The sequence below is a fragment of the Ochotona princeps genome, chromosome 20, assembly GCF_030435755.1.
Source record: "Ochotona princeps isolate mOchPri1 chromosome 20, mOchPri1.hap1, whole genome shotgun sequence".
NCBI classification, from domain to species: domain Eukaryota; kingdom Metazoa; phylum Chordata; class Mammalia; order Lagomorpha; family Ochotonidae; genus Ochotona; species Ochotona princeps.
This window is the reverse complement of record NC_080851.1, coordinates 40,692,416-40,716,328: the sequence shown is the minus strand read 5'-3', so window position 1 is coordinate 40,716,328 and position 23,913 is coordinate 40,692,416. Positions and strand designations below refer to the sequence as shown.

The 23,913-nt window shown below is 44.7% G+C and overlaps 2 pseudogenes; one reads left to right on the top strand and one right to left on the bottom strand.

The window, feature by feature from the left end:
* Positions 1–858: 858 nt before the first annotated feature.
* Positions 859–2,885, bottom strand: LOC131482772 (transcription factor SOX-2-like; annotated as a pseudogene).
* A 7,085-nt stretch (positions 2,886–9,970) lies between these two features.
* LOC131482771 (zinc finger protein 420-like) overlaps positions 9,971–23,913 on the top strand; it is a 57,891-nt pseudogene continuing 43,948 nt past the window's right edge.

Genomic DNA, 23,913 nt, shown 5'->3' with positions numbered 1-23,913 from the left:
TTGTCAGCAGGATGGACATCTGGCAGGCTGGAGGCACAGGGGATGCCAGCTGAACTGGCCAGTCCTTGCAGTGGTGGTCTCTGAGCTTCTTTTTAGGGCAAGGCCCCACATGCAGCTTGGTCTATGAGCAGCCTGTTGAGGGTGCGGGGTGGCTGGCAGTGCCCTGCTGGTTCTACAGCAGCAAGTGGAGCAGTGGGACAGGTGTGTTGGTTTCTTGGGCTGAGTGGGCCTGGGCCTGGAGCAGCCAGAAGCTTAGAGGTGCAGGGGTCATCAGCTTAGCCTTGGGATCCTGCACCCTCGTGGGAGACCCGGAAGAGCTCCTGTCTCCAGGCTTCATACTGGCTCAGCTCCAGCCATTGTGCTCACTTCAGGAGTGAATCATCTGATGGAGGATCTTCCTCTCTGTCTCTCCTCCTCTCTGTACATCCAACTTTCAATTAAAAAAAAAAAAAAAGATGTGTGAAATTTTCTTTTACCCATGAGCCAGTTTTTTTCTCTGTACAAAAATAGTCCCCCCCAAAAAGAAGTCCAGCATCTCTACATCATTTATAAAGTTCTCTCGTCAGGGGCACAGGTTTTGCGTTGAGCGTAGAAGGGATTGGTGGTCTTTGAAGCCATGATTTGCCATGAGTAACGAAATGTTCTTTGTCAGCATGTCAGGATTTGTGTTGCATGCGCTTGTTTTTTTCGTCATGCTTCCTTCTCACTGTACTTTTGCACCCCTCCCATTTCCCGGGTTTTTGTTTGTTTGTTTCCTTTTTCCTCTGAAAATATCTTTCCCCCTACTCCCCACCCCACGATCACCCCTAACCTCCCCTCCAACCTGTTGTTCTCCAGTCCGCTGTCCTGCAGCCACCCTCACATGTGCGAGAGGGGCAGTGTGCCGTTAATGGCCGTGCCGGGCACCAGGCTGCTCTGGTAGAGCCGTGACATGTGCAGTCTGCTGGGGGCGGCGGGTTCTGGTACCTAGGCACCGAGGAGGTATGTGCTGCTCCTCTTCTGGAAGTTCCTGGCCTTTCAGGGCGCCCTGGAGTTGGAGGAAGAGGTAACCGTGGAGGGGCTGGAGCTGGTCGTGGACTTGACCACCTAGTCCAAGGAGCCAAGTGCCATGCAGGGGATAACCCGCTGCGAGTAGGACATTCTGTAGGTAGGAGAGCCGTTCATGTAGGTCTGCGAGCTGGTCATGGAGTTGTACCGCAGCGTGCTCACATCATAGCGGTGCAAGGGCTGCATCTGAGCCGCGCCAAGTGCATTGAGGCCCAGGTGCTGCGGGCAGCCCAGCTGGTCCTGCATCGTGCTGCAGCTGCCATTGCTCCAGCCATTCACGTGGGCATAGCTGTCCATGTGCTGGTTCATGGCCATGCCCAGGACGGCGCCCACCCCAAACCCCCTGGCTATGATGTTGCCACCGGGAGCCAGCAGCCCACCAGCTGCGTGTAATTATACTTCTTCTCGAGCGTCTTGGTTTTTGGCCATGGCACATATTATAATCTCTGTGTTCCTTCTTGTGCAGCGCCCGCAGCCGCTTGCCCTCGGCAATGAACGGCCACTTCGCCATCTCTAAGTTTCCCCTTGAGGCCCAGGCGCTTGCTGACATCAAAGTTCAGGGTTCTCCTGAGTCATCTTGTGACGCTGCCCACGGGAACACACCATGAAGGCGTGCATGGGCCTTTTGTTTGCCGCCGTCCACCGCCTCCATGGCGTTGCCACTGCTGCTGTCACGCCTCAAAGTGGGCTGTGTGCCCAGCTGCTTGAGCTCTGTCTCCATTTGTTGTACATGCCAGCACTGTGCACGTGGGCCCGGCCCGGTGGAGGCTGGAGACCCTCGGCGTGGCGGGGAAATGGAGGGGGGGCACAGGAGGAGGAGGAGGAGGGGAGACTAGCGGGGTGATTGGGGATCCCAGGGTTCGAGGAGACCAGGTTGAGAGAGCAATTTGGGGAGGGGAGGAAGAAAGGGGACAGAGGTGGCGCACGGAGAATGAGAGAGGGAGAGAGAGAGAAGCGAACTGGAATCGGGATCAGAACAGCAGTGTTTCCCTCCACCTCTGGCCAATGCCGCAGCTGCCAGCTGCAATTATTATTATTATTGTTGTTGTCGTGATTTTTTATTTTTGGAAAGGCTTAAGCCCCGGATTCAAACTTCTTTCTACCTTTCCCTCTCTCTGCTTCTTGTTCCCTCAGTCCTTCAAGAGGCAGCAAACTACTGTTCCCCTTTTGCAAACACTCTCTTCTCTGCATTTACAACTCCTCATAACTTTTTTGAACAAGTTAATAGACAACCATCCGAGTGCTGGTTCTAATCCAGGAAGTCCTGCTTCCCATCCAGCCTTTGTGGTCACTTGGGGAATGAATCATTGGATGGAAGAGCTTCATCTCTGTCTCTCCTTTTTGTATACCTCACTTTGCAATAATAATAAACTAAATCTTTAAAGAAGAGTTCTATTTAATCAGGCACAATCATTGTTCTTAGGGCACAAGAGGCTAGGAATTTTTTTTTAAAGATCTTATTATTATTATTGGAAAGCCAGATATACAGAGAGGAGGAGAGACAGAGAGGAAGATCTTCCATCCGATGTTTCACTCCCCAAGTGAGCCACAATGGGCCGGTGCGTGCCAATCCAATGCCAGGAACCTGGAACCTCTTCGGGTCTCCCACGCGGGTGCAGGGTCCCAAAGCTTTGGGCCGTCCTCAACTGCTTTCCCAGGCCACAAGCAGGGAGCTGGATGGGAAATGGAGCTGCCGGGATTAGAACCGGCGCCCAAATGGGATCCTGGTGCATTCCAGGTGAGGACTTTAGCTGCTAGGCCACAGCGCCGGGCCCGAGGCTAGGAATTTTTAAGTTTACATTTAGAAAATCTCACTGGTCAGCAAAGGGTGTATACATGTTTGAGATGATGGAAAATTATTAGATAGGGTAAAGAACAGAGAGCAAATTACAGAAAAAGTAGAGGCCAGGAAGTCAGCAGGGAGGTACTTGGAAAACCCCTGGAAATAGGGAAGAGGTGACAATGGCTTAGAGGTATTTAGGGAACAGAAAACCCAGCAGCCACTGGTGAGCTGTGATCCGGATTCAAAGGACAACCAGAGATCCAAAGGCAGCCACAGATCAGCCCTTGCAGCAGCCAAATGGGAGCTTGAGTTCACATGGGGAGCTCGGGAGGTGAAGATAGGCTGGGACTGGCCAATCCTGCCAGAGACTTTGGATGTGGGGAGAAAGGCACCCTCCTTCACTGCTGGTGGGAGTGTAGGCTAATACAATCATTGTGAATAGAATTCCAAATAAAACTGCCATAACCCAGCTATCCTGCTGCTAGGAATATACCCAATGGAAATGAAATCTGCATGTGAGAAGGGGATCTGTAATCCTATTTACAGTAGCACAAGCTACAATAGCAAAGACATGGAAACAATCTAGATGCGCATCCAAAGAGTAGTTAAAGAAACTGTGGTACATCTACTGCATGGAATGTTATTCAGCTATTAAGAACAATGAAATTATACTATTTACAACTAGGTGGTCCCAACTAGAAGCCATTATGCTCAGTGAAATGAGTCAGTCACAAAAGAACAAATACCATATGTTCTCTCTCTCTTTTTTTTTTTTTTAAAGATTTTATTGTTATTATTGGAAAGCCAGATATACAGAGAGGAGAGACAGAGAGGAAGATCTTCCTTCCGATGTTCAACTCCCCAAGTGAGCGTAACGGCTGGAGCTGAGCCGATCCAAAGCCGGGGCCAGCAACCTCTTCTGGGTCTCCCACGCAGGTGCAGGGTCCCAATGCATTGGGCAGTCCTCGACTGTTTTCCCAGGCCACAAGCAGGGAGCTGGATGGGAAGTGGAGCTGCCAGGATTAGAATTGGCACCCATATGGGATCCCGGGGCTTTCAAGGCGAGGACTTTAGCCACTAGGCCACAGCGCTGGGCCCCATATGTTCTCTCTTATATAAGGAAACCAGTGTGGAATGTGTAACTTCAATAATCCAATCAACACTGTTTTTTTTTGCTTGTTTGTTTTGGCTGCATCCCATGTGTTTTGAAGTTTTTTATTTCAGTTTTATTTATTCCAAATACTCTCTCTTTTTTTAAGATTTCTTTATATTTATTGGAAAGATAGAGGAGGAGAGAAAGAGAGAGAGGAAGATCTTCTATCGGATGATTCACTCCCCAAGTGAGCACAGTGTCTGGTGCTGTGCCAATCTGGAGCCAGGAGCCAGGAACTTCATCCAGGTCTACCCCACGGGTGCAGGGTCCCAAGGTTTTGGGCTGTCCTCGACTGCTTTTCCAGGCCACAAGCAGGGAGCTGAACGGGAAGTGGAGCTGCTGGGATTAGACCTGGTCCTCACATGGGATCCTGGCAATAATACTCTCCTTTCTCTTGTCAAATTTATTGCTGGCTCACGGACTATATGGCGGCATCATTTTTCCCAAGAGACTTTTGTATCTCCTTCTTGTCAGCCATGTGTTGATTACCCAGTGGCGTGCTTTTGAGCCCATCCAAGCCTGCTGAGGTCCTGGCCACACCTTCAGGTGGGAGGCACCAGCATTGCCCACCCATTTATAATTAATTAAGAGACTAACAACGGGGAACATCTTACCTGTAGTTTCCCTGCCCAACAAGAGGGGTCAAGGAAGGCATAAAATCCCAAGACTCTTCCTCAAACCTTTGGTGTCTTTCTCTCCCTCCCCTTTGAGAGGCACCCCACCTCCCGGCTTTTCGGAGGTGCTTTCCCTTTCCCTCATTCCCTGCTCACCTGGTCCCTTCGCAAATGAACTTTTCTGTTTGCAACAGATGCCCGGCTTTTTATTTCCATACTAAGCTGAAGAAAGAACCCACCTGGCATTTCTGGTAACACTTTTTCATGGAACTGTATTTTGTTGTTGTTGTTGAGGCTGTTGTTCTAGCTCATACCAGTTGTTGACCTTGTTTCTTGGTTTCTCAATTATGGAAATGTATAGTGATGAGGTATTGGTGTCTACCATGTGGGGATATAATGCAACATCTATCCCTGCATCTAGATGAAAGATGGATTCCCAATGAAACGGTTGGACAAGTGTAGACAATGGAATGTGTTACTCTCTGCATTTGTCTGTTCCAGCAATGTTCAGGTACACTTAAGTAAGAGACTGATGGAATTAAAATTCCTCACGAAGGATTATACCACTGTAGTAAAATGGGAAAAATTTGTTGGGGGTGGGACTTTAGGGGAAAAATCCCAGTGTATATAAAACTGTAACACATAATTCAAATATTCAAAATTTTCTACATATATATATATATATAGAAAAGAACCGAAATGCTTGATATGCTTTTAATACATTATGATAATCCACAATATCTCAGGAGAGCAGAGAAATCTTGCACCTTCTTAGAATGTGTGAGGAAGAAGTTAAATATAATCTATCAAGGTTGTAACAGGTAATTTACAGATTCCAGACTCGAGTCTCAATTTGACATTAACAAAAAGTATAAAGACATACAGTGGGGTCCAAGAGTGAACCTGACAGCCTCTTAACAGGAAGTCATATGCACAGAGCAGGAGGGGACCCCAGAGTGGAACAGGAAGACAGGAGGAGGCTTGTGTCCTAACCCAGAGATTCCTGGTACATCACCAACAAGTATCAGTAGTGGCACCAAGGACTATATCCCAACTGCCAAGGAGATCACAGGGAGTTGGGGTGCCCTCATAGGCCAAGAACTCTGAGGCCAACTATTCCCTATCAGATTTCCCAGACTGGATGGAAGAAGCCCAGCTCCTTCCTCACAGGATCTAAAATCTTTGGAATAACAGCCAGGAGCCCTGAGCAGTCCTCAGAAACAGAAGAACAGTAAACTTCCATCGGGACTCAGGAGAGGAGCTTTCTCTGGTCCTTACTTAGTTCTAACTTTGGCTCCCCACCCTCTCTTGCAATGACCATCAGGGTTGCTCCACAATCCTCCCATCCAAAAAAAAAAAAATTAGATCAGGTAGACAAAGAGAGACCAATAAGGAAAGCTTAGAATAGTTAGGAAAAAGCTTCTAATTCCATATATACCTTATTAGGTAGAACATAAAGATCAGTTCCTCCTCACTAAGGCATTGAAGCTTTCTCTGCACACCCTTCCTAAAATTTCTCTGCTGCTCAATAGTTAACATATGACTTATGAGAGTTATAAGCCTGTTTGGACTATCCTAACATTTGCGAAATTCAGTAAAAATCACACTTAAATACTGTAAGCTGTTAACTATATGTAGGGCCCGAGGGTTAATTCCACAGCTTAGCTTGTTTTTCAAGGGATAACAGGATGCACAATCTTGGCCTGATACATTTAGTTCCTGGTTTAACCACAACTTCCTGCTTCCCCTTTATAAGATGCCCCAGGGGGTCTTAGGAGCTTCTTGAGCATTGGAAAAATACTGAGAGGAACCAGAGAGTATAAAAGGCAGGCTAGAGTTCAATTAAGGTGGCATTCTCTTTGCAGGAGTGACCCAGTGTGTGTTGTCTTCTTTGTAAACCTAGTCCTTCCATTCGACTCAGGGTACACGGGGACGCGGGCGTTGCTGACAACTATAAAAATGAAAATAGACAGGAGACAGCTGAATCATACCATATAACCATTTTAAGGCTTAGAGTAACTGATTGTGTATATACTAAAATTGAGATGTCAATGGAGTAGTTACAAGATGTGGTTAAGAATTTGCAATTTTTAGGGCCCGGCGGCGTGGCCTAGCAGCTAAAGTCCTCGCCTTGAATGCCCCGGGATCCCATATGGGTGCCGGTTCTAATCCTGGCAGCTCCACTTCCCATCCAGCTCCCTGCTTGTGGCCTGGGAAAGCAGTCGAGGACGGTCCAATGCTTTGGGACCCAGTACCCACGTGGGAGACCCAGAAGAGGTTGCTGGTTCCCGGCTTTGGATCGGCGCGCATCGGCCCGTTGCGGCTCACTTGGGGAGTGATTCATTGGACGTAAGATCTTCCTCTCTGTCTCTCCTCCGCTCTGTATATCTGGCTGTAATAAAATGAATAAATCTTTAACAAAAAAGAATTTGCAATTTCTAACAAATTGATCACTCAATACCATGCTAACTAAATTCATGATGTTGTGAATTTCCATGTTTCTTTCTGATATTGAAGTTGTGTAGTGGCTTTTCATTGGAGGGGATGATACTCTGCCAGCTCTGTTTTGGACCAAGGAGGGTCACCCAATGAAACTGTTGAATATATCTGGACAATTTGATGCTGGACTCTCTGCATGAACATTGCCTGCAATGGCGGAACCATGATTGGATATAAACTGTACTACTGTAACAATGTGGAGGAATTCAATATGGGGGAGGGCTTGGGGGAATCCCTGAGATTATGTTGTAAAATGAAATAATAATAATTAGCTAAAGAAAATATTTATCTCACTTAAATAAAAATAATTTTTTAAAGATTTATTTTATTTTTAGAGCAAAGTCATTTATGAAGAGAAGAGGAGGGACAAAGAGGAAGATCTTCCATCTGATGGTTCACTCTCCAACTGACCACAACGGACGGGGCTGCGCCAAGCCAAAGCCAGGATCCAGGAACTTCCTCCAGGTCTCCCAGGCACATGCAGGGTCACAAAGGCTTTGGTTGATCATCCTCCACTGCTTTCCCAGGCCACAAGAAGGGAGCAGTATAGGAAGCAGGACTGCCGGGATTAGAACTGGTGCCCATATAGGATCCCAGTGCTTTCAAGTTGAGGACTTTAGCTGCTAGGCCTCCACGCTGGGCCTAAATTAAAATTTAAGGTGTAGAAATCTTTTTTTTTAATTTATTAGTTTTGTAGGGCTCTGTTCTAGCATGTTAGTGAACAAGTTTGGCAAGTAACATTTTGTTTTGTTTTGTTTGTTACTTAGCTTGTCCTTTTTTTAATATATATTTTTATTATACTATTTATGTATCTGAGGTGAAGGGGGATGTTGAGGGAGAATCTCCACCCAGTCTCCCACCTGCCCAAAGTCCTGGATGTGGGGCATGCTCTGAGATACTTGCTCAAGTGGTCCTTAATAGTCCTCCAGTTATGGATCGCTGCCAGTCTCATCACTCCCAGACTTAGCTTGTTCTTTCCCCCATCCCTCTGGATTAGGGTTGCGTGTGGGTGAAGCATGCAAAAGAGAAAAGAAAATGCTTAAATCTTGAAAAAACTGCAGTTTCAAGCAGAGGAAGAGGGAGGAGGAGGGGAGAAGTGGTTGTGGCCGCTCAGACTCTCAGTGAGGAAAGCTAGCTAGGGAACTTCAGACAGAGGAGGGTGAAGGAAGGAGTGAGGTGTGAGAAGTAAGTGGAGCACAGTGTGATTTAGAGAGAGGGGACAGGGTTGAGGGAAATATTGATTACTGGTCAGAGCAAATAATATTGCTTTACAGCCAAGTGGCTTATGCTGGAAGGCACAAGGAATATTCAAGGGGCTGTAAAGGCCAGAGCTGAGCTGATCCTAACTTAGGAGCCAGGAACTTCTTCTAGGTTTCCAACACCGGAAAATTTCCAAAGCTACTCACAATAGGTGAGGATCCATTTATAGCCTCAAATTTATGTACTGAAAACTAGCTATTGTGGCAAACTATTAACAAACATAGCAAAAATTAGGGGTCTGTGACAGTGGCTCAGTGGCTAAATCCCCAGTTTGCAAGTGCTGGGATCCCATATGTGCACCATTCAAATGTAGCTGCTCCACTTCCCATCCAGCTCCCTGCTTGTGGCCTGGGAAAGCAGTCGATGATGGTACCAAGCCTTCAGAACCTGTACACACATAAAATACTTGGATGGGACTCTTGACTTCAGATCAACTCAGTTCTGGCTGTTGTGTCCACTTGTGAAGGGAACCAGCAGAATCAAGATTTATCTCTCTTGTCTCTGCTTCTCTATGTATATCTATCTTTCAATAAATAAACAAATTAACGTCAAAATAAGAAATGATAAAATAAGAACTGCCTTGCAAATAATTCATTTCTGGGACATAAACATCATCCTTGATAAAACTTGTAATCATTCACAAGATTATGAGATTTTCTGTAATACTTAGAAGTTATTTTAAAACAGGTTCAAGCGCAGAGCCTAGTGGCCTAAGTGCTTGCCTTACATGTGATGGGATTGCATTTGGGCAACAATTCTAATCCTAGCAGCACTATTTTCCATCTAGCTTCCTGGTTGTGGCCTGGGAGCACAGTTTAGCACAGCCCAAAGCCTTGGAACCCTACAGCTCTGTGGGAGAACTGGAAGAGGCACTGGGCTCCTAGCTTCAGACTGGTGTAGCACCGGCCATTGCAGCTGATGGGGAATGAATCAGCCGATGGAAGACCTTCTTCTCTGTCTCTCCTCCTCTCTCTATGTCTGACATTTCCACAAAAAAAAAAAAAAAAAAATTAAAATATTCCTTAAGAAGATGTTTTAAAACAGAAGCCAAAAGTCACAAATTCTGGAAACTGAGTAAAAGAAACACATATATAGTGCATAAAATAGGAAATATAGACATAATATGCATTACTATATCACTGCAAGTTTTCTTTTGCTAGATGGAATCTGGACAAGCCCTCTTCTCGCTTTGTGTCTTACACATTATTGTGAATGTGTAATCTGTATTTTAAAAAGTGAAATGAACTAATGGCAAAAAATCCCGGCAATATAAAGAATTCCAGAAAGCATTCAACATTCGGTGAGGTGTATCTGCAGACTCTTGTCCTACATTTCTCTATGTTTTCAGACTTGAACTGGATTCTGACGCAGAGGGAAGGAGAGACCAGGAGGTAGACTGATGTGAGAGGTGACAGCGGCCCCTGCTGTGGGAAGGCTGAAGGTGAGAGAGGAGGCCACTTTCAGCCTGAGGTGAAGCCCCGCCCTTCACTCCCCCTCCCTCCAGAATCCTAGATGACTGCCCTTCTATCCTTTGTGATTCTGATTGGCTGCGCATCGTCTGACGTCATGCGTAGTCAAGTTCTGTTGGAATGGTCCAATCAGGCGCGCCCAGGAAGCCCTGTGGCAGCAGGTGGGAGGTTGTTGTGTGGCGCCGCCATATCCGCGTTGCTGGTTGTGCTGGTGGAGAGGTGCAGGTGGCTGAGCCAGTGCTGCCCTGTGAGCTCCCTCCCCGCAGGAGCCTCTGCAGGACCCCCGACTCGTCAGAAGCTGGGAAGGGTGAGTGTGTGAGAGCATCTCCTGAGGCCCCAGGGCGGGCGGGCGGGGGCCAGGAGGGGGCCCTTGGAATCCTCACTTTGCAGCACTGACCTTGAACACTAGGCCTCCCAGTTGAACCCATTGTGCAGGGAGGAGGGGGGAGTGCCTGAGGACAGTTCGGCCTTCATGTTGGGCAGAATTTCTTTGTTCTTTATTTAAACATATATTTTAAGAAACAGCGTCTCGAGTCCCCAGCTGAGTCCTCAGTGAAGCTCCTCCTAAGGGTCTGGGGCAGTTTTCTTGTTGCTGACACCAGAGCAGCACAGACTCCAGCAGTTAGAGCACACAGCCTTGTTTTCCTCCGAATTTTGCTGCAAGGTTGAGGGACAGCATGTGGTGCTGGCATTGTGCTTGGCAGAGGCCTGGGGTGGCACAGCAACCTTGTAGACAAGCCAAGGGAGTGCACAGGGACTCACGCAAAGGGGCTTCTCTAGAAGAACCTGATGAAGGAGCTGTTAAGGCAGCACTACTGATTTATCCTGATGGCTTCTGGTATGTTGTCACCCATTCTCTTAAGTCTCATGATTGGGATTAAATGTCCCCATGAGTTGTAGAGGGAATAAGTCAGTCTCAACAGAGAGCATTAAGACACAGAATAAATCTGTGAATGTCCAGAACTCTTGCCTCAATGCCAAGTGCTGCTCTCTGTCCTGAAAAATCACAACAGGAGTCACTGTTTCCTCCAAGATACAATTCAGTAAGTTGTCTTTTTCCCCCTATCTCACAAAATAAGCATTAGCTCTTTAAAATAACTGTTTTATGTGAACCACAGGTATGGGAGAAAAGCAGTGAATGCTCACCTGACACAGCACAGGAAGGCCTCACTGTCCTGTGTGTGTGTGTGACAGTGGTTAAGATGACATTGGGATGTCCCGGTACATTAGCATATGTGTTAAAGTTCTTGCCTTGAACCTGGTTGAATCCCATATGGGTACTGGTTCTAATCCTGGCATCTCCACTTCCCATCCAGCTCTCTGCTGTGAACTCTGAAAGCAGTAGAGGGCTGCCAAAAGCCTAGGGCCCCTGAAGCCCTGTGGCTGACCCAGAACAACTTCCGGGATCCTGGCTCACATTAGCTCAGCTTCAACCATTGCAGCTGCATGGTGTGTGAATCATTGGGCAGAAGATCTTCCTCTCTCTCCTGCTCTCTCTATGTATACATATCTGACTTTGTAATAACAATAAATAAAATCTTTAAACAAAGAACAAGATGACATTCGGACTCCTGTGCCTCCATCAGAATACCTGGGTTTCAATTCTGTGCAAATGCAGTGTGCAGCTACTGCCCAGGCTGGGAGGCAGACAGTGGCTTGGGTAGCAGTGTGAAAAACCTGACTTATTTTGGGTTTGTGGTTGTTGCAGGCATGTGGGAAGTGAGTAAGTGGATCAAGAAGTCTGCCCAGTCAATAAGATAAACACTAAATGAAGCTACAAAAGTCTGAGTACCTCTCCATTTACCTAACTTAAGTGCATACATTTCATTAGAATGTCTTCAAATTGAGATCCCTCATTGAAACATTTACAGGGTTCATAGTACACTCTTTGTTTTTCTGAGTTTCACTCTTTTTGTTTGTGTTTGAGTAGGTTTTGATATTGGTGACAATATTTTTGTTGCTTTTCTTTCTCATGTGATAATTCATTGCAAGCGTTTTGATATGGCACAATATTATGTTACAGACTGTGGCTAAATTCGATGGTGTTTAAAGTATTGGTAACATAGAAAGATTACAGTGTAACATTTCCTGCACGTACACTTATTTTGAGTTTCTGAAGGATTTGGCTCGACTTTTTTCTTTTTATTATTTTTTTAAGATTTTTTTTTTTTTATTGGAAAATTGCACATACAGAGATGAGGAGAGACGGAGAGGAATATCTTTCATCAGATGGTTCACTCCCCAAGTGGCAACAATGGCTGGAGCTGAGCCTATCCGAAACCAGGAGCCAGGACCTTCTTCCAGGTCACCCATAGGGGTACAGGGTCCCAGGTCTTTGGCCGTCATTGACTGCATTCCCAGGCCACAGGCAGGGAGTTGAATGGGAAGTGGGGCTGCCGGAATTAGCATCGGTGCCCATACGGCATCCCAGCAAGTTCAAGGTGAGGACCTTAACTGCTAAACTATGGTGGAGGGCCCTTGACATTTTTCCTAATGGAGTGCTCACATCTCTAATCACATTGCTAAGTAGTAGTTCCCACTGGCTCAGTAGTTATACTGTTGTATTAGCTCATATTCTTTACTGTCAGTCAGTGTGTACTTTCCTTTGCCTTTCTATGAGATTTTCCTTTAAAGAATGCGCTGCTCTATTTAGAATCACTGGGAAGAAGCATGTGGTCCTCACAATTGTGTGAAAATCTGCACCAAACATCCATGCTAATTCTTGTTTTTAAATTATTTTTCTCTAATGATTTTTTTTAAAGTTTTTTTTTAAGATTTTTTATTATTATTGGAAAGCTGGATATACAGAAAGGAGGAGAGACAGAGAGGAAGATCTTCCATCCGATGTTTCACTCCCCAAGTGAGCCGCAATGGGCCGGTATGCGCCGATCCAATGCCAGGAACTAGGAACGTCTTCCGGGTCTCCCACGTAGGTGCAGGGTCCCAAAGCTTTGGGCAGTCCTTGACTGCTTTCCCAGGCCACAAGCAGGGGGCTGGATGGGAAGTGGAGCTGCTTGGATTAGAACCGTCACCCATACGGGATCCCAGGTCATTCAAGGCAAGGACTTTAGCCACTAGGCCATGCCGCCGGGCCCTCTAATGATTTTTATAATAATTGTTTTTAGTATATTTCATTCATAAAAGTCATGGAGAGTTATCTACCATCTACTGATTAATTCATTAAAGTCCTTAAAGATTTTCGCAAGGTTAAGCCCAAAACAGCAGCCAGGAACTAAATCTGTATCCATTTTAGCAGGTGCAAAGACTTGCATACTTGGGAAATTTCTTGTTTGCATCCAGAGAGTGAGTTTGCAGCAAGATGGAACTTGTTGTGGAGCCATAACACAAACACAGGAAGTCCAGTGTAGGGTGAGCGTCTCCTAAGCAGTTTCTCATCCACTCTGCTAGACACCCACATCTCCTCATTTTAACTGAATATGTTAGATGGTTGCATATTCTGTCCTCTATTAAGACTAGGAAAGATGTATCTCCTAAATTTTTGAGTAGTTTCCCTAGAGTCTGTAAAGTATATTTGTAAATAAGCTCGACTAAATTGTAAACAACACTGTCTCATTTCTGTAGAAATTCAGGTATACTCCCAAGTTCTTGAGAAGTTCAGGAATAATCCCAACTGTTTTCACCTATCCTGTATGTATTTTTTTCAATTTTTTTACTTAGAGTCAAAAGCTACAGTTTTGTTCATTTTTGGTAATATCCTTTTGAATATAGATTTATATGTTAAAAGGTATAAGAATGGAAACAGTGAATGTTTGTACCATCATTTGGTGTCAAACACTTTTCTTTGAATGACTCAACATCCAAAATCACATTGTACTTTTTGATTAATTTCTCTATTATTTGTTTAAAAGAATGTGAAAGACATCAGTTACACTGTGATGTTCTCTTTCCGATGTAGTTCCCTGCTCATGTGCTTAGGAGACAGAATAAAATGTCCCAATTCCTTGGACACCTGCACCCCTGTGGAGCATCAGAATGGAGTTCAGGCTCCTGGTTTTGTCCTGGACCTTGCTACCTCTTGTGGCCACATGGGGAGTGAACAAGTGGAGGGAAGATTGTCTGTCTTTGACTTTTGCTGTGTAATTTTCACATTTAAGCAAATAAATAAATGGTTTTTTTTTTTAATTTTATTATTATTGGAAAGCCGGATATACAGAGAGGAGGAGAGACAGAGAGGAAGATCTTCCATCCGATGTTTCACTCCCCAAGTGAGCCACAACGAGCCAAGTGAGCCGATCCGAAGCCGGGACCTGGAACCTCTTCCAGGTCTCCCACACAGGTGCAGGATCCCAAAGCTTTGGGCCGTCCTTGACTGTTTTCCCAGGCCACAAGCAGGGAGCTGGATGGGAAGTGGAGCTGCCAGGATTAGAACCGGCGCCCATATGGGATCCTGGGGTCTTCAAGGCGAGGACTTAAGCCACTAGGCCATGCCGCCGGGCCCAATAAATGGTTTTTAAATAATCAAAAAGGAGGGGGTAAGGAATATCCCAGGGCTTATAAAAATTTATTATAACATTATAACAATAAAAGGTAAAAAAAAAGTAAACTTAGGACTACATTTTCTTGGAAAAAAAATACGAACCTAGCATGATAGCCTAGTTGCTACAGTCCTAATCTTGCATGTGTCAGGATCCCATAAGGGCACAAATTCTTGTCCCGGCTGCTCTAATTACTATCCAGCTCTCTGCTTGTGACCTGCATAACAGTAGAGGACAGCCCAAAGTCTTGAGACCCTGCATGTGCATGAGAGACCCAGAAGAAGCTCTTGGCTCCTGGCTTCAGAGCAGCTCAACTTCGGCAGTCGTGGCCACATGGACAGTGAGCCAGTGGATGGGAGATGTTTCTGTCTGGTCTCCTCTTTGTAAACCTGAACTTCCAGTGAAAATGAATAAATATTTTACAAAACAAAAACTCAATAAAAAATTTATGAAGTACTGAATGTCTTTTATATTGTGTAGATCCGGACAGTTTGAATTTTTTAGATGTTACTGTGATTTTCTGATTTTTAAAAGTTCTACACAATTTTGAACAAGGTATACTTGAGTACTGCTGCAAGGTACCGTGCAGTGTTTGTGTACATATATAGCCTAAGCTGAGTAAACCACGTGCCCAGGCTTTCCATGTATCTTTCTTGTATAGTAAACAGGGTGCTCCCTTCCATTTCCCTGCATAAGCTTATCCTGTTGTGAACTGTAGTCACCACACACAGGGATGGGTCACTGGATCTTGTTCCTTCTGTCTCACTTTCTTTGCTACCTGTTCTACTTCATTCCTTTCCCCAGGCCTCACTCTACTCAGTCTGTAATAATCACCACTCAAAGTGCAGCTGGGAGTTTTTGACATATATATATACATATATATATGTATATATATGTACATATATGTATATGTATATATATGTATATATATGTATATATGTTATATATATATATATAACATGTTAGATCTATTTATACTTTATCCTGATTGATTTTATAATATCCAGTTTCATCTCTTTTGCATCAAATAGCAATATTTTATTTTTAATGGCTCAATACAGTCTTGGTGTTCATTAGGTTTCATTATCAACAAAATTAGGGGAAAAAATTCAAAAGCAAATAAAGTTGAGTCTCTTGATTCCATTTTCTGTGCATTTTATTTCCTTCCCTTCTTTACTTTCTTTGGGAAAATATTATATAACAGTGAAAAGTTGGCATTTGTATTTGATTTTGTATCTTGAAAGAACTATATCAATATACCTCAGTTGAGATATATTTGAATATTTGTACATTTTCTCAACTTACATATGTACATTATTATAAAGTAAAAGTAGCATTTTACTGAATGCTTTCAGTAAGATGGTTTGAAAAATGTTATCCTTCATCCTGCTTGTGTGAAGTATTTGGTGTGTTGACTTGCATTTGTTGCCCCATTTTCTACATCCTCGGGCTAGATGTGCTTTGATTATCATGTGTGCATTGATTGGTGCTGTTGAATTCACTTTATGTGTAATATGTGAGGATTTTTACCTTTATTTTTATCCAGTGTACTGGTTTATGATTTTTTAAGCTAGACTTCCGGGGTATAAAGTTATTTTAGATGAAGCATTAGAAATAAATACATTGAAGTCTAATCATGCTACAATGGAGATTGCATTTTGACTAAGAAATTACATTGTGCTTCTCAATTTCAAACACTCAGATGTAAGTTAAGTCATCCACTGTGGATTCACATTTTGTAATCTAGTTTTGGAATCTAAATATTGTTAGTCCCAGGATAAATTTGGAACTGCTTTTTTCCCTTTCAATGGTTTACAATAATTCTAGAAAATTTGGTGTTAACTTAGTATAATTTAGTAATGGAAACACCTGATGTTGACCTTTGGTTTGAAGAGATTTTATTTCTTTTCTTTTTGAAATTTCATTTCTGATTCATTGTTACTTACTGCTGATCTTGTCAGCTTTTAGTGTCTTCCTAATGCACTTTTGTAGGCTAATACTAAGTACCCAGAAATGATGAGCTTATTAGTTTATAATTACTGTTGATAATCCCTAGAGATCCATTGTATTCCTTTTTTTCTCCCAATAAATATCAATTTTGTCAGTATGAAAGGCAGAGTTATAAAGAAAGAGGGAGAGTTAGAATGCAAGATCTCCATCTGCTTTATTCCTCTCCAAGTGAGCACAATGGCTAAAGCAGGACCAGGTTGAAAGCAGGAGTCAGTGGATTCTTCCAGTTCCCCCACATCAGCACAGGGACTGAAGCCCTTGGGACATCCTCTGCATTCCAACATGCATTAGCAGGGATCTGGATCAGAAATGAAGCAACCAGGACTTGGAGTGGCATCCACATGGGAGGGTCACATCACAACCAGTGGCAGAACCCACTTGGTCCCAATAGCCCTGATCCACTATACTTCTGTGAGAGCAGTTTTAATGTGTTGCTTTTCTATTTTACGTGCTTAACTCTACCTTTTTTCTTTATTTTTTTAGATTTATTTTATTTTAAAGATATATTTATATTTATCACAATGTCAAATAGATAGATAGATACATTGATTGATTGATTAGAGGAGACAGAAATAACTTCCTTCTGCTCATTCATTCCTCAGGTAACCGCCAACAGCCCTAGCTGTGCTGATCTGAAGCCATGAGCCTGGAGCACTTCTGGGTCTCCCACAGAGGTCTAGGTTTCTAAGGTTTTGGGTGATCTTTGTCTGCTTTCTCAGGCCACATCTAGCAGAGAGCTGCATGGGACGTGGGGTTGCCGGGATTAGAACCGGTGCCTATATGGGATCCTGTTACCTTCAAGGCGAGGACATTAGCCACTAGGCCACTGCGCAGGGCCCTAGATTTTATTTTTATTGCAAATAAAATATACAAAGAGGAGCAGAGTCAGAGAAGAATGTCTCCAATCCATTGATTCTCTCTCAAAGTGGCCACAGCAGCATGAGCAGCACTGATCCAGGAGCAGCCAGGAGTTTCTTCTGAGTCTCCCACACAGGTCCAAGGTAATAAGGCTTTGAGCCATCCTGGACTGCTTTCCCAGGCCACTAGCAGGGAGCAGGATGAGAAGCGGGGCTGCTAGGGTTAGAACCAGTGCCCATTGTGATATCTGGGCTGCCGGGATTAGAACCAGTGCCCAAGTGATATCTTGGCACTTGCAAGGTGAGGACTTTAGCTGCTAGTCTATCATGCAGGGCCCTAATTTTTCCCTTTTTAAAATTTTTAAATAATTTTTTGACAATCTTCCATTGTTAATTAGGGTAAACAGGTTCAAGGGCTATAGGAAAGTGGCTAAGACTATTATTTCCATATTGTTTCCTTCATGTATCTAAGGTAAAAGGGGATATTGAGGGAGAAGCCCCACCCAGTTTCCCACCGACTCGAGGTCATGGATGTGGGGCATGCTCTGAGATACTTGCTCAGTTGGTTTTGATAGTTCACCAGTTATGAATTGCTGCCAGTCTCGCCACTCCAAACACGATGAGGTCATTGAAGAATCCACTGATTGATATAGTCTATCATAGAGTCTCTGTTTGCCCAGTATTTTGCCTCCAGCATATAGCTGAGGTGGTTGATTGACCTGTTCTGTCTTCTGTCTTTTCTTGGTTAGGGTTCTGAGTCTGGCATTTCGATTGGGGGTATTCCCAAAGAAACTTTGAGGTGTTCCCAGACGAGATTCTTGTATGTACTAGCAAGCACAGGGTCCGGCATAGTCCATCACCCCGATCAGATGGTGGTTGCAATTGCTGGGTTGGTTCTGTTTTCAGTCCTGTCTTCCACTGGAACCAATGGGTGTTAAAGTCCAGCCTGGTTCTGCCCAGCACATACTTGGGCCTCACATCAACCAGTGGGAGCTACAGCCCAGGCAGAGCAACCCACAATAATCCCCACCAGGCCCACCCCCTACCCTGGTTTGCCAGCATTGTGTAGCAGACTAGTCCAGTCTGTCCCACATCCCATTTGGCTCTCGTACATGTCTATGGGTATTGAAACTTAGTTCCATCTAGCCAGCTCAACTATCCAGTCCTCACGGATGTTGTTGAGTGCCTCTCTGTTTAGCCACCCCTCCCCTGTCCTAGTTTTAGTGTGCTCCCGTGGGTGTAGTAACCTAAGAGGGAGGAACCCACTATTTCCCTCCCGGGTCTCTCTCACTCCCGGATTATGCACTCTCCAGGTGGTTCTGTGGTTTGACTTGACAGAATTAGCCCCCAGTGCCAGCTTCTGCCACCTTCTGCTGCGACTAAGCCCAAACAACCCTTACCCACTCAAATTTTGTTTGCACCAGGAGGAACAATCAGCTCAGCCTGGCTTTTGCCTGATTGGTCCACATGAGGCGCTCAGGTGTTGTAGCCCTGCCCAGTCTTGTCTGCCCTCATCCCAGCTTACGCTCTCCAGTGGGAGTGGCTGTCCAGCAAGGGAATCCATCCTTATTCCCTAAAGGCTATGCCTCTCCCTTCCTGGTTCTTATGTGTGCTGGTTGGGTGTTGTGTTCATATCCAGCACAGGCAACCTCACCTTGGCATTCCATATTGCGCATTGTTTTTTTTTTTGTTTTTTCATTAATTCACCCTACATTACATGACACAGTTTCATAGGTGCTGGGATTCTCCCACCTCCACCCCAAACCCTCCCCCATTGGTGGATTCCTCCATCTTGATGCATAACCACAGCTTGAGTTCCATTAGGATTCCCTCATTGCAAGCATATACCTTACATAGAGTCCAGCATCCTATTGTCCAGTCAAGTCCAATGGCTTCCTAGGTAGGCCCTCTCTGGTTTGAAGGCAGAGCCAGCAAAGTGTCATCCTGATCAATTAGAAGCTCCAACATACCATCAGCAACAATCCAGGTACAATGAGGCTGGTGCAGAGTCCACTGGTTGACATAGTCCATCATAGAGTCTCCCCTTGTACAGTATTTCACTGCCAACATATAGCTGAGGTGGTTGACTGACCAACTCCATCTTCTGTCTTTTCTTGGTTAATGTTCTGATGCCTCTACTTTGATTGAGGGAGTCCTCAAAGAAACTTTGAGGTGATCCCAGACCAGGTTCCTACATGTACCAGCAAGCACAGTGCAAGCCACAGTCCATCACCCCGATCAGCTGGTGGTTGCAACTGCTAGGTTGGTTTTATTCTCAGCCTCTACCTCTGCTGGAACCAATGAGTATTGCAGTCCATGCTGGTTCTGCCCATCACACACTCGGCCATCACCCAAACCAGTGGGAGGTGTGCTGGTTGGGTGCTGTGTTCCTAACTGGCACAGGCAGCCTTGCCCTGGCATTTTGTGTTGTGTACTGTTTTCATCGCAACCGAATCTGGCCAGACCCCCACCCAGCTCCAGTGCTTGGACTTGCCAGTGAATGATGCGAATTGACTCAGTCTGGTCCGCCTCCAACCCGAGCCAAAAGTATGCAAGTCAGACACTTTCCATAGCCTCTTCTAGGGTGTTTACCTCCATTTTTCCTGCGCTTACCTGCAGGGGCTGTGTCCTGTCAGAGGAGCTGTTCAGGTTCCTCCATCAGAACCCCTCCTGGTGTCAGGTTTCATGCACAGCATCAGGTCCATGGGTCAGCACTGCTCATTCCATCTCTTGCCCCAACAGGAACAGCGGCCCTTCTCAACTGGTCTTCAACCCATTCTGGTTCCTGCTGTTGGAAGTTTCAGCCCAGCCACGGCTCGTCCACACCCGCATATAGCTCATGTATGGCTCAGTTGGGGTTGTAACTTAGCCAAGTCCATCCCACATCTACCCTGGTCCTCTGGAACCCCAAACTGTGCTGCGGTCTAACCTGGTACGGTGCGTCAAGACCCAGTCCACAGTTATGCCAAGGGAGACTACTACTGTGATCCGACGAGAACCCAGCCCCCTTCCAGCTCCTGCACCCCTTAGTGGGAAACTCCACCCAGCCAGGGCCTCCCCCTAAGTCCCCAACCAGGCCCACTCCCAGTTAGTGTTAAGTATGCCAGTGGTTGCTCTGGGTCAGCTCAGCACACCCCATAGACTGTCATGCCTCCTAAATCGTCTCCACCGGCCCTCCCAAACCATCCAGTGGGGTCAGAATTCCCACAGGGTTTGGCCCACATATCCCTGACACATTCTACCCTCAGGCATGGTTCTCGAATGCCAGTCAATGTCATGGTCCTACCCACTGTGATCCCTCTGCTGATCCCTCATCCCATGGGGCAACGGGGACATCTTGCTGGACAAGCCCGGAATTCTGGTTTTTGAATGAATTGGTGTTTGGTAATCTGCATTATAGAGGAAGATTTACTGCCATTGAGAATCTTGAGGACTGATACTCGTCCCCAGAGCACTGTGGGTTCAGCATGGAGCTACTCAAGCAGAGCATCAAAGAACCAAAATTCCAGAATTCCCTGGCTGGGCGGCCAGCAGGCGAAGCCTGGAGCCAAATGGTACACTGGCCACCACATGTACGTATGTACGTGGTGGCAGGCTTGTGTGCCAGGCTTGAGACGTGACCAACCCAAGATTCCCCGGCAGCCAGGTGGCCGACCGGGGTTTCCATGCATTGGTTTTTGTCACAGTCGAACCTGGCTTGACCCACACTCGATTCTGGTGCTCGCATTTGCCAGTGGATGACATGAACTGATTCAGCCTGTTCTGACCTGACCCAAGCCAAATGTATGCCAGTGAGACACATTCCATGGCCTATTCTGGCCTGTATCCTATCATGCCTCTTGTGCTTTCCTGCCAGGTCTATGTCCTGCCAGAGGAATTGCCCAGGCTCCTTCATCAGAACCCCTTCCAGTGCCAGATTTTGCGCACACCAGGGTGTCCATGAGCCAGCCCTACTCATTTCACCTCCTGTCCTTGCAGGATCAGTGGTTTTTCATGACAGACCTTCAACCCAAGCTGGTTCTTGCTGTTGGATGTTTCAGCCCAGCAACAGCTCATCCATACACACATACGACTCACACATGACTCAGTAGGGGTTGAGACCTAGCCTAGTCCATCCCACATTTACCCTGGTCCTCCAGGACACCAGACGGTGTTGGAGTCTAGGGCCCTAATTTTTCTTAATCTAGCTAAAGGTTTATTAAATTTGTCTTTAAAAAATTCAGTATTTCCATTGTCTTCAGTTTTGCTCAGTACAGTTTAATCATTTTTTCACCAATTATTATTTTGAATTTTCTTTAACTACTCGTAGGCATTTTTTTTTATTTTTCTCAGATTTTGAGATCAGTACTTAAGTTGCTTATTTGACTTTCAGTTGTTGCTGTTATTTTAAGTGTTAGGCATCTAAAATCATAACCTTTGATTTCTATATTGCTCTGATGGTGGGTTCTTTCTCATTGGCAATAAGATGTATAGTGGAAAATATGAGTGTACTGTGGTTGCCATAAAAATACACTATAGAATATTTGTCTTGAATCATTTCTTGTGTTTCTAATGATTGAAAGTTTAAGGGCAAGGTGGTAAGAGATTAGTTTTCTGCTGAGGTCTCTCCCTGGCCGACTCACAGCCTCCACCTTCCTGTACCCTCACGTGGTGTTTCCTGTGTCCATGTGCATCCTTTTCTAAAGGAACCTAAGGCATTTTGAAACATTCTCAATTAACATAGTTTCTGGTAATTACCTTCTTTTAAAAAATATATTTGAAGAAAATTCAAGATTTGCTCAAGGCAGGGAGACTCAGTATTATTTGACAATAGAACTTGTACCTCCCTCCTGCATCATGACCAGGTCAAGTGCCAACTGCACTCCAGGCAATTGCAACTGAGATCACAGACCTCCACCTCCTGCTGACTGCCAGCAGATGACATCTCTGCTTTTCCTGTGCTCAGTTGCCTGTTGCCAGAACCGTGCTCTGGCTGAGTGGTGCTGAGAGGTGTGGACCCAGGGCCTGCTAGGGTGGTGAGGCTCTTTATTGAGCGTGAGGACACCTAGATCCCATCTTTACCATATGCAGTGTCCACTGTGGGTGAATCTCTATAGAAGCAGCACATTTGCAGTGACTTTGGATTGGATGTATTAAAGGCAATAGGGAGAAGTCCAGAGAGGCCTGGTCTGGTCTGGTCTGGTCTGGTCTTGTCTTTTCCTTTCTCTTCTATTTTTTTAAAATAAACATTCTTTTAAAATGTATTTTTATTTGAAAGGCAGCATTACAGAGAAGAAACTGAGAGAAGCAGAGACAGAGAGGCATCTTCCATCTGGTGGTTCCCTCCCTAACTGTCCTCACTAGCTGAAGGTGGGCTGGTTCTAGTTATGAGCTTGGAGTTTATCCTTGCCCTCCAACATAACCACAGGTGCTCAAGGACTAGGACCATCCTTACTTCTTCCCTAGCCATTAGCAGGGAGCTGGATTGTAAGTGGAACAGCCCAAGTTGCAGCAGCACCCATACGGGATGACAGCACCGATGGTGGATGCTTAGCCACAGGATGCTGGTGCCATCTTGTAGTGTGTTTTTGTTGTAGAGGCCAAGACAGAGAGCACGGAGAGATTACTCTCACAAGCTGGTTCCCTACCCAAATTCTTTTACCATAATACACTATGTTAAAACTGGGAGCTAATGAGGCATGTATGGCAATACAGCAGGTTTATCCAGTGATACGGATACCCATGTTATCTTTTAAGATTCCTAGCTCAGGATTTTTTAAATACATTTTATCATTATTATTATTTTATAATACAGTTTAATATTTCCTTATTCCCTCCCCAGTTCCCCCCAGTTCATCTATATCATTACTTTTTTTCATCTTTCCCATTCTTATCATTTATTCATATTATTGATCTGATCTTTATTCTTTTTTTGTGGATTACAAATATTTTAAACACTTAGTAACATAGTAATCATTTTGCATGTTCTGATTTCTACAGCCCATGACAAAAAAAATCTTTTTTTTTTAGTTAATCTTCTAATACCTATCTAATCAACAAAAATATTATCATAACAAATTGGCAAATAAAAATCATGACCATCATCATCATCAAAGAAAGGGCCTTTCATACAATTTGAACACATCCTTTTTAAAAAAGAAAATACTCCTATGTACAGGACATAATATGACTAAACCATCTAAGAAAAATTTTTTTTTTTTTACTATTTTTCAGATTGACATCATTTCATAACAGTCACATCAATCACAACAATAACAACAACAACAACAACAACAACAACAAATTGTAGCACCCTGATAAAATAATGTACCACTGAGTAAGCAACACATGCTTAACTAAAAGGAAACACAGAAGTCTCTTAGGAACTATGATGTCATCGTATACTTCATGGGCACTTGATGAATTCTATTAGAGAAAAGAGATTATTTGGAAGCAAGCAAACCGATATAAAAACATGAGATACAGCCAAAAGAGCAAACAGACACTCAAAACACAGTATAGATTGGACTGTTGGAGTTAGCCTTTCCATGTTGGCTTCCTTATATGAGAGAGAACATATGGTATTTGTTCCTTTGTGATTGACTCATGTCACTGAGCATAATGATTTCTAGTTGGAACCACCTGGTTTTAAACAGAATAATATCATTCTTCTTAATAGCTGAATAATATTTCATGGAGTAGATGTACCACAGTTTCTTTAACCACTCTTCCTTGGACGCACATCT